Source organism: Triturus cristatus, chromosome 7 (assembly GCF_964204655.1).
Source record: "Triturus cristatus chromosome 7, aTriCri1.1, whole genome shotgun sequence".
NCBI lineage: Eukaryota > Metazoa > Chordata > Amphibia > Caudata > Salamandridae > Triturus > Triturus cristatus.
Window position 1 is genome coordinate 1,332,945,879 of NC_140590.1, and position 12,223 is coordinate 1,332,958,101.

The 12,223-nt window shown below is 41.6% G+C and overlaps 1 protein-coding gene across 5 annotated transcripts in view; it reads left to right on the forward strand.

The window, feature by feature from the left end:
* The first annotated feature begins 3,975 nt into the window (after positions 1-3,975).
* Positions 3,976-12,223, forward strand: part of SPNS1 (SPNS lysolipid transporter 1, lysophospholipid) — a 194,249-nt gene continuing 186,001 nt past the window's right edge. The window contains exons 1-2 of one of the 5 annotated variants that reach the window (XM_085618957.1): positions 4,018-4,103; positions 8,595-8,761. The gene's annotated coding sequence lies outside the window, so the exon portion shown is untranslated. Of the gene's footprint in view, positions 4,104-8,594; positions 8,791-12,223 lie in introns of those variants that run through there. The other 4 variants (XM_085618958.1, XM_085618956.1, XM_085618955.1 and 1 more) reach the window with 4 other exon arrangements.

Consider the following 12,223-nt stretch of genomic DNA (forward strand, 5'->3'; position numbering starts at 1 on the left):
GCACACTATGCCAAGCACAGAAAAGTGTAAATCACCCCACTGCTGCGCTCTATTGAGAAGAGAAATTCAGCAAGTCTACAAACACAATGTGTGCTTTTCACGCCGTGTTTGTAGAGTTGCTGCATTTTTTTTCTTAATAGAGCTGGGCTGCGGAGTGATTGTTGACCTTTGTTAATGATTTCAGGTTAATCGCAGTGCTCGTCTGGAGCTGCAATTAACTTGAAAACTTTAACAAAGTCACACCTTCACCCCGCAGCCCAGCTCTGTTAAGAAGAGAAATTCAGCAAGTCTACAAACACGACGTGTGCTTTAGACGCCATGTTTGTAGACTTGCTGTATTTCTTTAGTTACCTAAGCGCGGCTGTGGGCAGATTGTGTGCTTTTGCTTAAATCGCAGCTCGTGACGGCGCTACAATTAACATGAATACTTAAACAAAAGCACACAGTGTGCACTGCAGCCAGGCTCTACAGGAAAGAAACACCTGTTTTTTGCGCCGCCTGCTTTTTAAAAGCAGCGGCGCAAATGTTGTCGTTTGATGTGCTGTGTGTGTGTGTGTGTGCGCTCCACAAACAGCACTGCGCGCTACAGGTAACAGAGGTGCTGCACGCATGCGCGCACCTTATTGGGAACAGTGGACGGGACCCTCTCCTGAACAGGAGTTGCAAAAAGCTCTATGTAGTAACCCTGTACTGTCTGAAGAACCCATGGATCTGAAGTTAACCTGCTACAGTCCACCCCCCACTGAAAGAGGGGCAGAAACAAGATCGCTCACCTGAGTTCTGAAATCCTTTGTTTCGGAAACCACGCTGTCTGAAACCTCTGTTCTTCTGTGGATAAAATGGAGGTTTGTAGTCTTGTTGCCATCCGAAATAGCCTCTGATTTGGTTAAATGAACCCCTTGAGAAGTTGCGGCAGGCAAAGCGACTCCTGCCTTTGCTAGCCCTGCCAAAAACCCGATGGCTGAAATTTCTTTGTAAGGAATATTGAGCTTTATCGATGGAATTGAAAGTTGCCACAGATTTGCTGAGGTCTTTGATGAAACAATCGCCAAGGAGCAAACCATTAGCCTCAAGACCCACTTCTTTGGATGTGAAATTACTCAGCTTAGGGTCAATTTCAGAAGTAAGCTCTTTCGTCTTTCATGGGACATCGACAAATTAGCATTACATAGAAGACATATCGCCCTCTCAGCCCAATTAGTCAGAGTTATGGGATCCACCTTAGTACCCTCAATCCTAGCTTCCTCCGCCACGTCTAGAATTCTGGTTAGAGGAACGGTAAGATCCAACAATTTGTTTTAGAATTTAGTCCAGGCTCTATCCACTCCCTTTTTTGGATCCTTTCCAAACTTGGTGAAAAATACAAGCATGTTTTTGATCAATAGAGAGAGTAATCGCAATGTTATTTGGCAGGGAAGGCCTAGGACACTCAGAATGAAGATGACTGCTGGAAAGTTTGTCTAAAGGCTGTTGTAATTTGTCAGAAACATAAAGAGATACATGCTCATAAGGAGACCACTCAGTAAAATTAGGGTGACGGATAAGTGTAGGATCAAATATTGGTTGACCAGAAAAATCAAGTAGTGCGTTAGATGTACCATCAGGCTTGAATGACTCTCCAAGTCCATTAAGAGAAATGTTATGCCTCTTCTCCGCAGGCCCAGACCAAATCATTATGCCTGGATCATCCTTATACATGTCATCATCAGTGCACCCACATCATCATCAGTATCTCTCAACTGAACAATCTTAATTGGCAATTTAGTTTTCTTAGAAATATCACTTTCCTCTGAAAGAGATTGAATAACAGGAGAGTCTTTAGCTGCAACCTTGTGTTAAAAAAAACATTTCTTTGCTTTCTTAATATTATCAGTGTTTTTGGCCAATATTTTCTACATAGAGACTTCTATTTTTTTTTAAATATTAGCCATTGAGCTGGAACCAGCTTGCTGTACGGAATCTTTTATAAATAAATTCAGATTATCCTTAAAAATCTGAGCCTCCTCATCATCAGAATATGTCTCCATTATAGGCCAAGGAATACTGTCCCTTTATTTTTCTTTTTTTAATGATATATACAATATAGGGACTGTCACTTCAAATCCTACCGCCAGGGACAAATATGTTCAATGCGGCTGAAAGCTGTGGAGCAAAGCGTACAAGGATGGGTCGAGAAGAGGAGGTCCTGCCACCACGGAGGATTGCAAAGCCTGGAGGAAACCCCACAAGCGACCTTGACCGCGACCCTCTGAACAATTAACACTGCAGATAAGAAGCAGAGGGAGCAATGAATGCGCGATGAACAGAGGGAACAACAAAAACCATAAGGGGAGAAAAATGGCCTTAGAATTTGCCAGAAAAACGAACGGTCACCATGGACCCAAAGACGTTAGGACACCGAAAGGCTGCCAGAAGGCGGGTGATAGGATCCCAATATCTCAAACCAGGATAAATATTAAAACAGTAATACAACCTTAATTGTCAATAAACAAAATAAGGTAGGTTATAAAAAGAGGATAATTATGTGAAATACTTATCTTGACTGTGAGCAGCAAGAAAAGAGGACTTGTTGCTCCCAGTCAAGATATTTATAGGTCTACTTTATTGTATTGTATTGAAATTGCATTTATATAGCGCTTACTACCCCTGACGAGGCATTGAAGCGCTTTTTAGGCGAGTAGCACGCTACTCCAGAACCCATAAAAGATTAGTGTTGAATTGGTATAGTGAAATATGAAAGTAATTTGGTGTTGGATAGGTTAGTCAGTTATTTGGATTCAGACGGATAGAGGAGGGATAGAAGAGGGGAAAAGGTTTTCATTTATATAGCGCTTGTTACCCCTGATGGGGTGTTGAAGGGCTTTTTTGGCGAGTAGCACGCTACTTTATGTTGATTGGCTGTATCATTCTTTATGACAGCATACTGTAGTTTTATCTCTAAGCATGCTGGGATTTGTAGTTTTTTTCTTGGCTGCTGTTTATTAAAGGCAAGAAAAGGATAGCATAATAGGAGCCTCCAGTCTTGTAATAAAATAACAGATCACATGATTGAAAAGTCTAACCCCTGATCAGTGGTACTTGGCAGGGCTGCAACCTCCTGGATGCAAGACTGTGTCTGATTTACAACAACCTCACAGCTCCAGATCCCAGAGGAACTGAAAGTTAATAGGGTTTTTGTGTAGCATCCTGCGTATCATTGTAACCCTGCTGCTGCCAAAAAATGGCTCTGGGGGCACTTCTACACAGATTAAGTCACATTGACAACGCCAAAAGCGCAGAACTCGACTATTGCCCAGACCTATTGCCTTTGCAAATGCTTGTTAGTATCACATCAGGCGCGCAACACCCATTGGGCTCACCGGGCTTCAGCCCCCCCCCCCCCCGTCATGTGCGTCAGCCCGGCTGAGATAGCCTCGCGGGCTGGCGTCCGTCTGATTGCAGCCGCACCCGAGTACTTAACAGGTCTTTAAAAGACCATTTACTCGTTAATGAGGCTTTTGTTGTGTGTTCACCCCTTCTTACAGCCACTCTCCCTATGGCTGGAAGACTTAGCCCCCCGAAATCTTTTTCAGCCCCCCCCCGAAATCTTTTTCAGCCCCCCCCGAAATTTTGCTCTAGTTGCCCGCCTGTATCACATCCTGCTTTTGCAGACTCTCAAAACAACAAATGGGCTGTACGTTTTTCTCTTGTTAAGGTGGCAACCCTATAGTCACTGTCCTTCCGTTGCTTGTCGCTGTTTCTGGGTGTCAGACAAATTCTGTTGAGGTGAAACATTTGCCGAATTTTAACATGTAAAAATGACAATACAAGAATGTAGCAGGATCACATAATGTACCGCTTTATGCTGCATAATTCCAGTTGCTCCCCCTAGCAGACGCAGTCATCAATAATCTGTTACCAACGGCGTGCAATCGGCAACATGTGGTGTTACTCCCATACCAAGATGGCGATTACGTTTGTCCTCTTTTTGTGTTTGTTGTGCTCGTCAAGTAACAACACCATTTGTGACATCCAGACCAGGAAATAGGAGCAATAACAGATCACATGACTGAAAAGAGTCAACATGGCGACTTGACCGGCTTGAAGAAGGAAATACCGAAGAGGTGAGAGTGGTGGGAAAAAGGGAATCATACCTAAAGTAACATACGCGCATTTCTGTATTTAGGTCATGGCAGTGTTCGGTATTACCTGTTCGTCACGCACAAACCCGCACTGGGATCGTTTAGTGATCCTGATGCTAGTGGCATTTACACTCCTCCTGTGGAGTGCAATAAACCCAGTGTGATGCACCTACCAGCAGTGGGAATTCGGGGCACATGAAAAGGGGCATGATTTCGTGGATATTGGGGGTGCGTTTCCTTATGCTGAATGAACATTCCTACCATAACCCTTCTTTGCTGTAGAGCTTAGTTTTGCCTTCCCAAAGAGTTCATTGTATTACTCTGCCTTACCGTGAAGTGAAATGTTGTCCGCGAAAGAGATGGAAGTGGCGGTCTAGAATTCCTGTAGCCTTCAAACCTTGTCAAGACCCACGCTAAGCAAAACATTTGAGTTCGGGCCCTCCAAGCGTTGTAAAGGGAGTCGATAGGGATGGCATTTGGTGGTGAAAGCTTATTAAATACTTCACAAGCTGGGGTTGGTTTGGGGTAGTAGCAGAATAGGAAAGTTGTGATATCTAGAATTGTAACCTGATCCGGTCTGTTGCCCTGTGATGATGTGGTGGCCTGTATCTAGCACCTCATCACTGTAATAATATGAGGGTTCTATGAGAGTCAATTGCGAGACGAGAGCTGGGTGTCATTTACTGTAGTGTTGCAGCGTGGAACATCAAATTCCCCCTTCGTCACAGACCAAATACCTCAGCATCAAATTCACTCATACATTCATTGGTGGGGCCCATAACACCAATACTTACACTCTGTTGATCTGCTTTCCTAGGGAAATAAGCTTCCAAACGCTGACATGAAAGGAATACCTTTACCTTAAACTAAACACATTGACTTCAGACCCAAGATATCCCTCTCATAAGGAGATGGGTCATTTAGTTGTTGTGTATGATTTTAGTGACTAAACTCATCTATCTACACACTACTTCTTTATCCTAATGCTCTTTTTCAAATAATCGACACAACACATTTGTCAATTAATCAAGTATTCTTTATTTAAGAAATATTGCAAGAAACGTTAGAAATCATCATCATCAGCATTTCAGAACATCATATTTACCTATTCTGGCTAAAGTCGTCCTCTAAGTCAGTCAGTCAAGGAAGAATTTCATTCAGCAAAGTTAGGCCGCAATTCAGTCTCTCAAAGATTCAGGATAACAGCTGTCCAGCAGTGTCACTGTCCTCTCCGTCAGCATAACGTCAGGAAATCAAGTTCGTCAAAGAAGAGCAAAACCATGCGATAGCAATTTGTCCAATTCCCTACCTACTTTTATAATGAAAATAATGTCAAAAAGTATCAAGATCGGGGTTTAGAAAGTCCTGATTGGTCGACTTGGGGTAGTGAGATTCAGTTCTCAGGGTGTCAAACGATGAACTCATTGCACTTGCTGATTCCGGTTTTTAAATCAAGCATTGTCTTTGGTATTGGCTAGGTTCCCGGAGCGTCCTTGAAGGGGTACATGTTCTCCCGGGGTCAGGTCCAGGCCACTGGTGCTGGCGGTGACGCCTGCGCACTTCACCCAGATCCTCGTGTTGTCAGGGCAGTCACGTTTAACGTCTCGTTCAGCCATCTTGTATAGGCCGAAATGGTCAACTTAAGCAAAAGAAACACAAAAACGTAATTAAAACATAGAAATGACTAATAAAATGTTATCCCCTTGCTAATACCCATATGTGTGTGTATTTATCTAGCAGAAGCAAGTAGAGAGCAGTAGAGAGGTACTCTACCTGTTTTAATTACTTTTTGGCAGTCCACGCGGCACCCCTATACACTTACCTGCTCCCTGCTGACGAGAGGCAACTACCTCGAAACACGTGTCCAGGGATGGCTAATGCGACACATACTTTTTTGTAAACACTGTGGCACAGGCGTACTCGCCGTCGCCACTACATTGACCACAGTTCCTTGGGGCAACTTGCTGGTGTGACGAGCAGGGTGCGGCCTATTGGATTTGGTGCTGGCGGTGACACCTGCGCACTTCACCCAGAACCACATGTTGTCAGGGCAGTCACGTTTAACGTCTCGTTCAGCCATCTTGTATAGGCCGAAATGGTCAACTTAAGCAAAAGAAACCCAAAAACGTAATTAAAACATAGAAATGACTAATGAAATGTTATCCCCTTGCTAATACCCATATGTGTGTGTATTTATCTAGTAGAAGCAATACTCAGAGCGGTTTATACTTACAAAATAAAGCACAAATCACAAATACATCACCAAAGCAACATATAACATGCAATATTCTAATTTTCTACTATTAATATGCGTACTCAAGTTAGTTTACAATTAATATAGCCATGCAAGGTGCAATTCCCACGTGTAATTCTTTCGTTAGTATGATTGATTAATGTTTTCACTGCAAACCAATTAATATGATTACTATTAGTTAATTATTCAGATTAATATAAACATGCAGAATGGGGGGGTATACAACATTTTGTACTACCCGCTCCAGCAATCCCCCCTTTGGTGATTATATCACCACACTAATCAAAACTTTTGTATCCCTTTTTCGGAAATTTAAATTGATTTCTTGTTTCATTCATATTTCAGTTTCCCCTTTTTCTTCTCTTTTTGCTGTTTTATACATGCTATCCTTTAACTCTTCTAGTTCTATTTCTTCAAATTCTCTTTCTTGTTTCTTATCCCTTCTCCTTAAGTTTTCTCTTTTTATTCTTTTCTGGTTTTTATTCTTTCTGCAACAAATACAACCTAGTCTAATTATTAACACTAGGATAATTACACATGTTAATGGAAATAATATCTTACCTGTAAATGTACTACCTAATTTTACTACAAAGTCCTTAATAGCTGATTTTTTCTTACCAATCTTCTCCCAGACACCTTCAACCTCCAGAGGTACAATTTCGTCATGCAATTCTGTAATATTTTTTATATAAATTTTCAAATCTCTACTTTCGTCAGGAATGGAAGTACAACAATGTTGAACTTTCAACATTCCACAGACTCCACCCTCTTTTGCCAATAAAATATCAAGGGCAAGTCGATTTTGCATTACCATAGCTCGCATAGCAACCATTTCAGTATTCACCAATAAGAATCCTCCAGCGGTGCTTGTTGACAAGCGATCCACTACTGTTGAAAGTTTTCTAATTTTGTTCGCACTCAGAGATATTCCCACTGCGGGTATCAGTGCTCCAAAAATGTCACCCACAATTTCAGTCCAAGATTCTCTCTTACTACGTGCTAAATAACTACCTAGACTATGTACACCATCTTCTCCTCTATCCATGTGAAAAATCTTTGGAAAAACCAGGCCAACATAACATGTGCCATACCAATGGTCTGGCAAACGATAATATGCCCTGTTCCCACAAATGAAATACAGCCCTGGAAAGACTGGATCTCTTCCACCTTTAAATCCCCATCCTTCCATGATCCGGTATGTATCATGTCACTCACTATTCCCTAGAAAATAATTGTCATACGCTGTCTGATTCCTTCTTGTACACAATTTCCCTTTCTGAGGCCAATCTAAACCATAGTTGGACTCGTTTCCCCTCTTAAGTGTTTCTCAGTTTCTACATCCCAAACCGTTTTCTCCACTTTCCCTTCTGAAGCCTTTCTTTGCATTTTCAATCTCCTTTCTTCAACCATATCCAAAAATGTCTTCTCTTCTTTCTTTAAACTGCAAGTCAAGTTATTTCTAAATATATATTCTAAGGTTAGTTCTTTAGTCTCTAAGAAAAATTCACCTAATACCTTTACAGGTTTTACCTTGTTTAGTTTGTTAATTGCTGGTACTTGTGAAAATATAGTATCTACATCTGAAAAATAATACTCTAATTTACCTGTTTGATAAAATAAACTAGCTGTTACGCTACATGTTATTCCATATGTTACAGGAAGGTGATGATAAGTCACTCCTTCAGATACAGATGCAGGTAATTGCATACATACGTAGCAATCCCTTACGTCCATTGTTTTTACATATTCATACAACTTTGAAAACACATTGTTAGAAAAATCTGTTATTGATCTATCTTTATGTAAATAGTTTTTATCTATTCTAGTTGGAACTACCTTTTGAACTTTCCCTATAATAGTTATGTTATCGCTATGTCCTTCTAATGTATCTACAGTAACTTTAAATGAAATTAGTAGAGCAAGAATACTCCAAAGAAGCATTAATAATCCTGTACAACAACAACACATTTTGCACCATCTTCTAAGGAAGGTACATCTACTTTTGCTACTTTCTATGTTTGCCATCTTTCTAAAACGAGCCGTGTCTTTTGACTTAGCCTCTTCTACTTCACAACTAGTTTCTAACTCAAGGCTTCTAAGCACCTACGTGGTTCTACCAGTTTTTGTCTTTTTCAGTATTTTATTGTTTTTCCATCGGTAACTTCCTTGTTTCATTCAGTTTGGCATCTCACCATCTTTTACTTTCCTCTCGTTTTCAGCATACAGTTGTCCTGAACATCCGCTTCTTCTCCAATATCGGACAAGATAACTCTCAGGATTTCCGATTCTTCGTCTTCCTCAACCACTTCCGGTACAACCACCTCTGGATTTCCTTGGCTATCCGCCTCTTCCTTCACTTCAGGCAGGGCCACATATGTCCATTCCGGTGATTTATACTTCTGGTTAAGTTTTCTTGTTAGTTTGTTTTCTTTGACTACTATTTGTTCTTCTTTTGATTTTTCCTGACTCGTTACTTCATTCACCTGTTCAGCTCTACCGAATTTACACGTGTCAGTCGATATCTCAGTCTCTTTATTTTGTTTGGCCACACCTCATCTTATGCCGCTCTTTTCAATTTACTCCCTTTATCATACTTTTCAGTTCTCCAAGCTCTCTTTCTCAGAACTCGGCCTTCTGGTATTTCATCTTCGCTTTCTTCAGACACAGTTTCAACTTGCTTTTTACCTTCAACGATTTCTTTTTTCACCTCTTCTTTTGTTTTCCCTACTTCTGTCCCTGCTCGAATCTCCGTCACGCAATCTTCCTGCTGACTACTTGTCCCTGCTTCTAACTGGATGTTGGAGTTCCCTACGCCTCCTCGGGGGTCTTCCGCAATAATCTTTCCCTCTCTCTCTGTAACTGGCACCTGTCCATCTAAAAGTGTTGTTTCAGGTGGAATTTCTCTCAATCTTTCGTCTGGCACCTCCTTCTCACGGATTTCTCTTATTGTCTCTCCACTTTCCTTTTCTTTGTTCTTCTTTTGTTCTTTCTTGGATGAGTGTGCTCTTTGTTCTGTCTCTGAATCCGAACTGGTATCAGAAATCTGTAACCTTCTCCTCAGGGAATTACTTCTGGGGACCAAAGTTAACCTTGGCTCTGTCTCCCCCCTTTCAGAGTTGTCTCCTTCTTTATCTTTTGGCTCTCCGTCATCTGACTCAGTACTTGATTCTGATTCATCAAAATACTCTTTTTCTTTACAGTCAACTGGATTTGGAATTTTCAAAGTATGACTTGCATGAATCCAGTTCTTCAATCCAGCACACTTCACAGCTGTTGTTGTAGTCAAGATGACTTGCCTTGGTTTTCCCCACCTGGGAACCAAACAGTTTCTTCTTCTGTGTACTTTTATCCTTACCCAGTCCCCTGGGCTTGGATCATGAGCTGGCTTCTTTTCAAGAGTGGTGGCATCCGCTCCAACCTGATGAAACACAGAATGAACTGCGTCAGCCAGGCTTTTACAGTATTCCAATACCATGTCATCAGTTATTGTCATCAGCTTGTTGACTGGTATAAATACATGTCTCATTGCGCGTCCCATGAGGATCTCATGTGGACTCAAACCAGTAGTTCTGTCTGATATTGATCTAATAGTCATGAGTACTAGAGGCAAGACATCGGGCTATTTCATACCTGTGGCTAAACACATTTTCCCTATTCTGTTTTTGATAGTACCATTCATTTGTTCGACTACACCAGGAGCCTCTGGTCGGTAGGCACAAGGCAGTTTTTGTCGTACATTCAATGCTTCACAAATCAGTTTTATAATCTCATTATGAAAATGTCCTACTCTGTCTTATTCAATCGTTACTGGGAATCCAAATCTGGGGATGAATTCCCTCAACAATAATTTTGCCACTGTCATTCCATCATTTCTTCTTGTTTTGAACGCCTCTACCCACCTGGAGAATAGGCACACCATCACCAAAACATACCTCAACCTGTTACAAGGAGGCATCTCAATGAAATCTACTTGCATTCTGGTGCAAGGCCCTCCCTCTCGAACTATTGTTCCTAGACTCACCACTGTCTTTCTTCCTGGATTGTATTGCTGACAAATTAGACATCTTTGACAAATACTTTCCGCCACAAGCCTGAACTTGGCATTATACCAAGTTTGTTTAAAAGACCTAATCATGGTGTCTCTCCCTATATGTCCCTGTCCGTGATACATCCGTACCATGGCAGACATCATGCTATCAGGCATAACTGGTCTTCCATCTCGATAGACCCACACATGATCTTTTTCTCTTGGTGCACATCCTGCTTTTACCCACTGTTTTACTTCTTCCTCTCCTGCTTCTTCCTGCAATTGTCTTACCTAATCCCATGTTCCCACAGTGTTAGTAAACATTGGGAAACAAGAAATCGACTCTTTTTCCTTTGCCCGATTGATTGAATTCTGATTTTGTGCACAATATTGCGCCATGTCGTTTGCAAACTTATTTCCAGTGGCAATGTAATCACCACTGCGACTATGATCAGCACATTTAACCACAGCCAATTGCCTAGGCAGCTGTATTGCCTCAAGCAACTTTCCAACCACTTCAGCATTCTTAATGGGAGTTCCACTTGAGGTCAGGAAACCTCTTTGCAGCCAAATTTGGCCGAAATCATGGACCACCCCGTAGCCATACTGGCTATCAGGTATCACAGTCACTCTCCCACTTTTCCCAATCTTACATGCTCTGGTCAGGGCAATAAGTTCAGCTACTTGGGCCGACCTTACTCCTTTCAAATAGGATGCTTCCATCACTGCTGCAACTGTACATACTGCATATGCTGCACTCAGCACGCCATCATCTGTTCTCAAACAAGATCCATCAACAAACATGACATAATCACTTTCATGCAAAGGCTCATCTTTTATGTCAGGTCTTGGTTTTGTACAAAAATCAAGTACATCCAAACAATCATGATCTGCTTCATCTCTTACCTCCACATGCTCTACATCAGGCAACAGTGCTGAAGGATTCCCATTCACGCATCTCACAAGACTCGCATTTGTTGCACCCAAAATGACCTTTTCATACTTAGTCAGTTGGCTGTGCGTCATATACTGAGTACGACTCCTTGTCAAAAGAATCGCCACATCATGAGGCACAAACACTTTTACAGGGTATCCCATCAGAATTCCTTCACTCTGTTCCAAACTTCGACATATAGCCGCTACTGCTTTCAGACACCCAGGAAGGGCTACAGCTACTGGGTCCAACATGGATGAAAAATATGCAATTTGGTTTCCTCCGTTTTCCATGCTTCTGTACTAGAACAGAGAGCGCACATCCATTTCTCTCACTGCAATACAACTCGAACTCCTTATCGTAGTCAGGCATACCTAATGCAGGCGCTTCACACAATCCTTCTCTCAACTTCTTGAATGCTGCCAACTCCTCTTTGTTCAAATCAATAGGATCTCTCACCTCACTTCTTGTCAATCGTACCAAAGGTTTTGCAATCAATGAAAAGTTTCCTATCCACTGACGACAATATCCAACCATTCCCAGAAACATTCTCACTTCTCTTTGCTTCATTGGTGGACTCATTCTTTTTATGATCCTGATTCTGTCTATGGTTATTTTCCTGTGTCCTTTCTCAATGCTGTGTCCTAAATATTGGACTTCTTTCTTACAAAATTGTAATTTCGATGGTGACACTTTTAATCCTCCATCTGCCAAATGATTTAGCAAAGCTACCGTGTCTACCTCACAAGCTTCACGAGTTTTCGATGCCACAAGTAGGTCATCGATATACTGGACTAGTACTGAATTTTCAGGCATTTTTAAACTCTCCAAAGACCTTTTCAATAGCTGATTAAATATTGAGGGGCTTTCCGTATACCCCTGTGGAA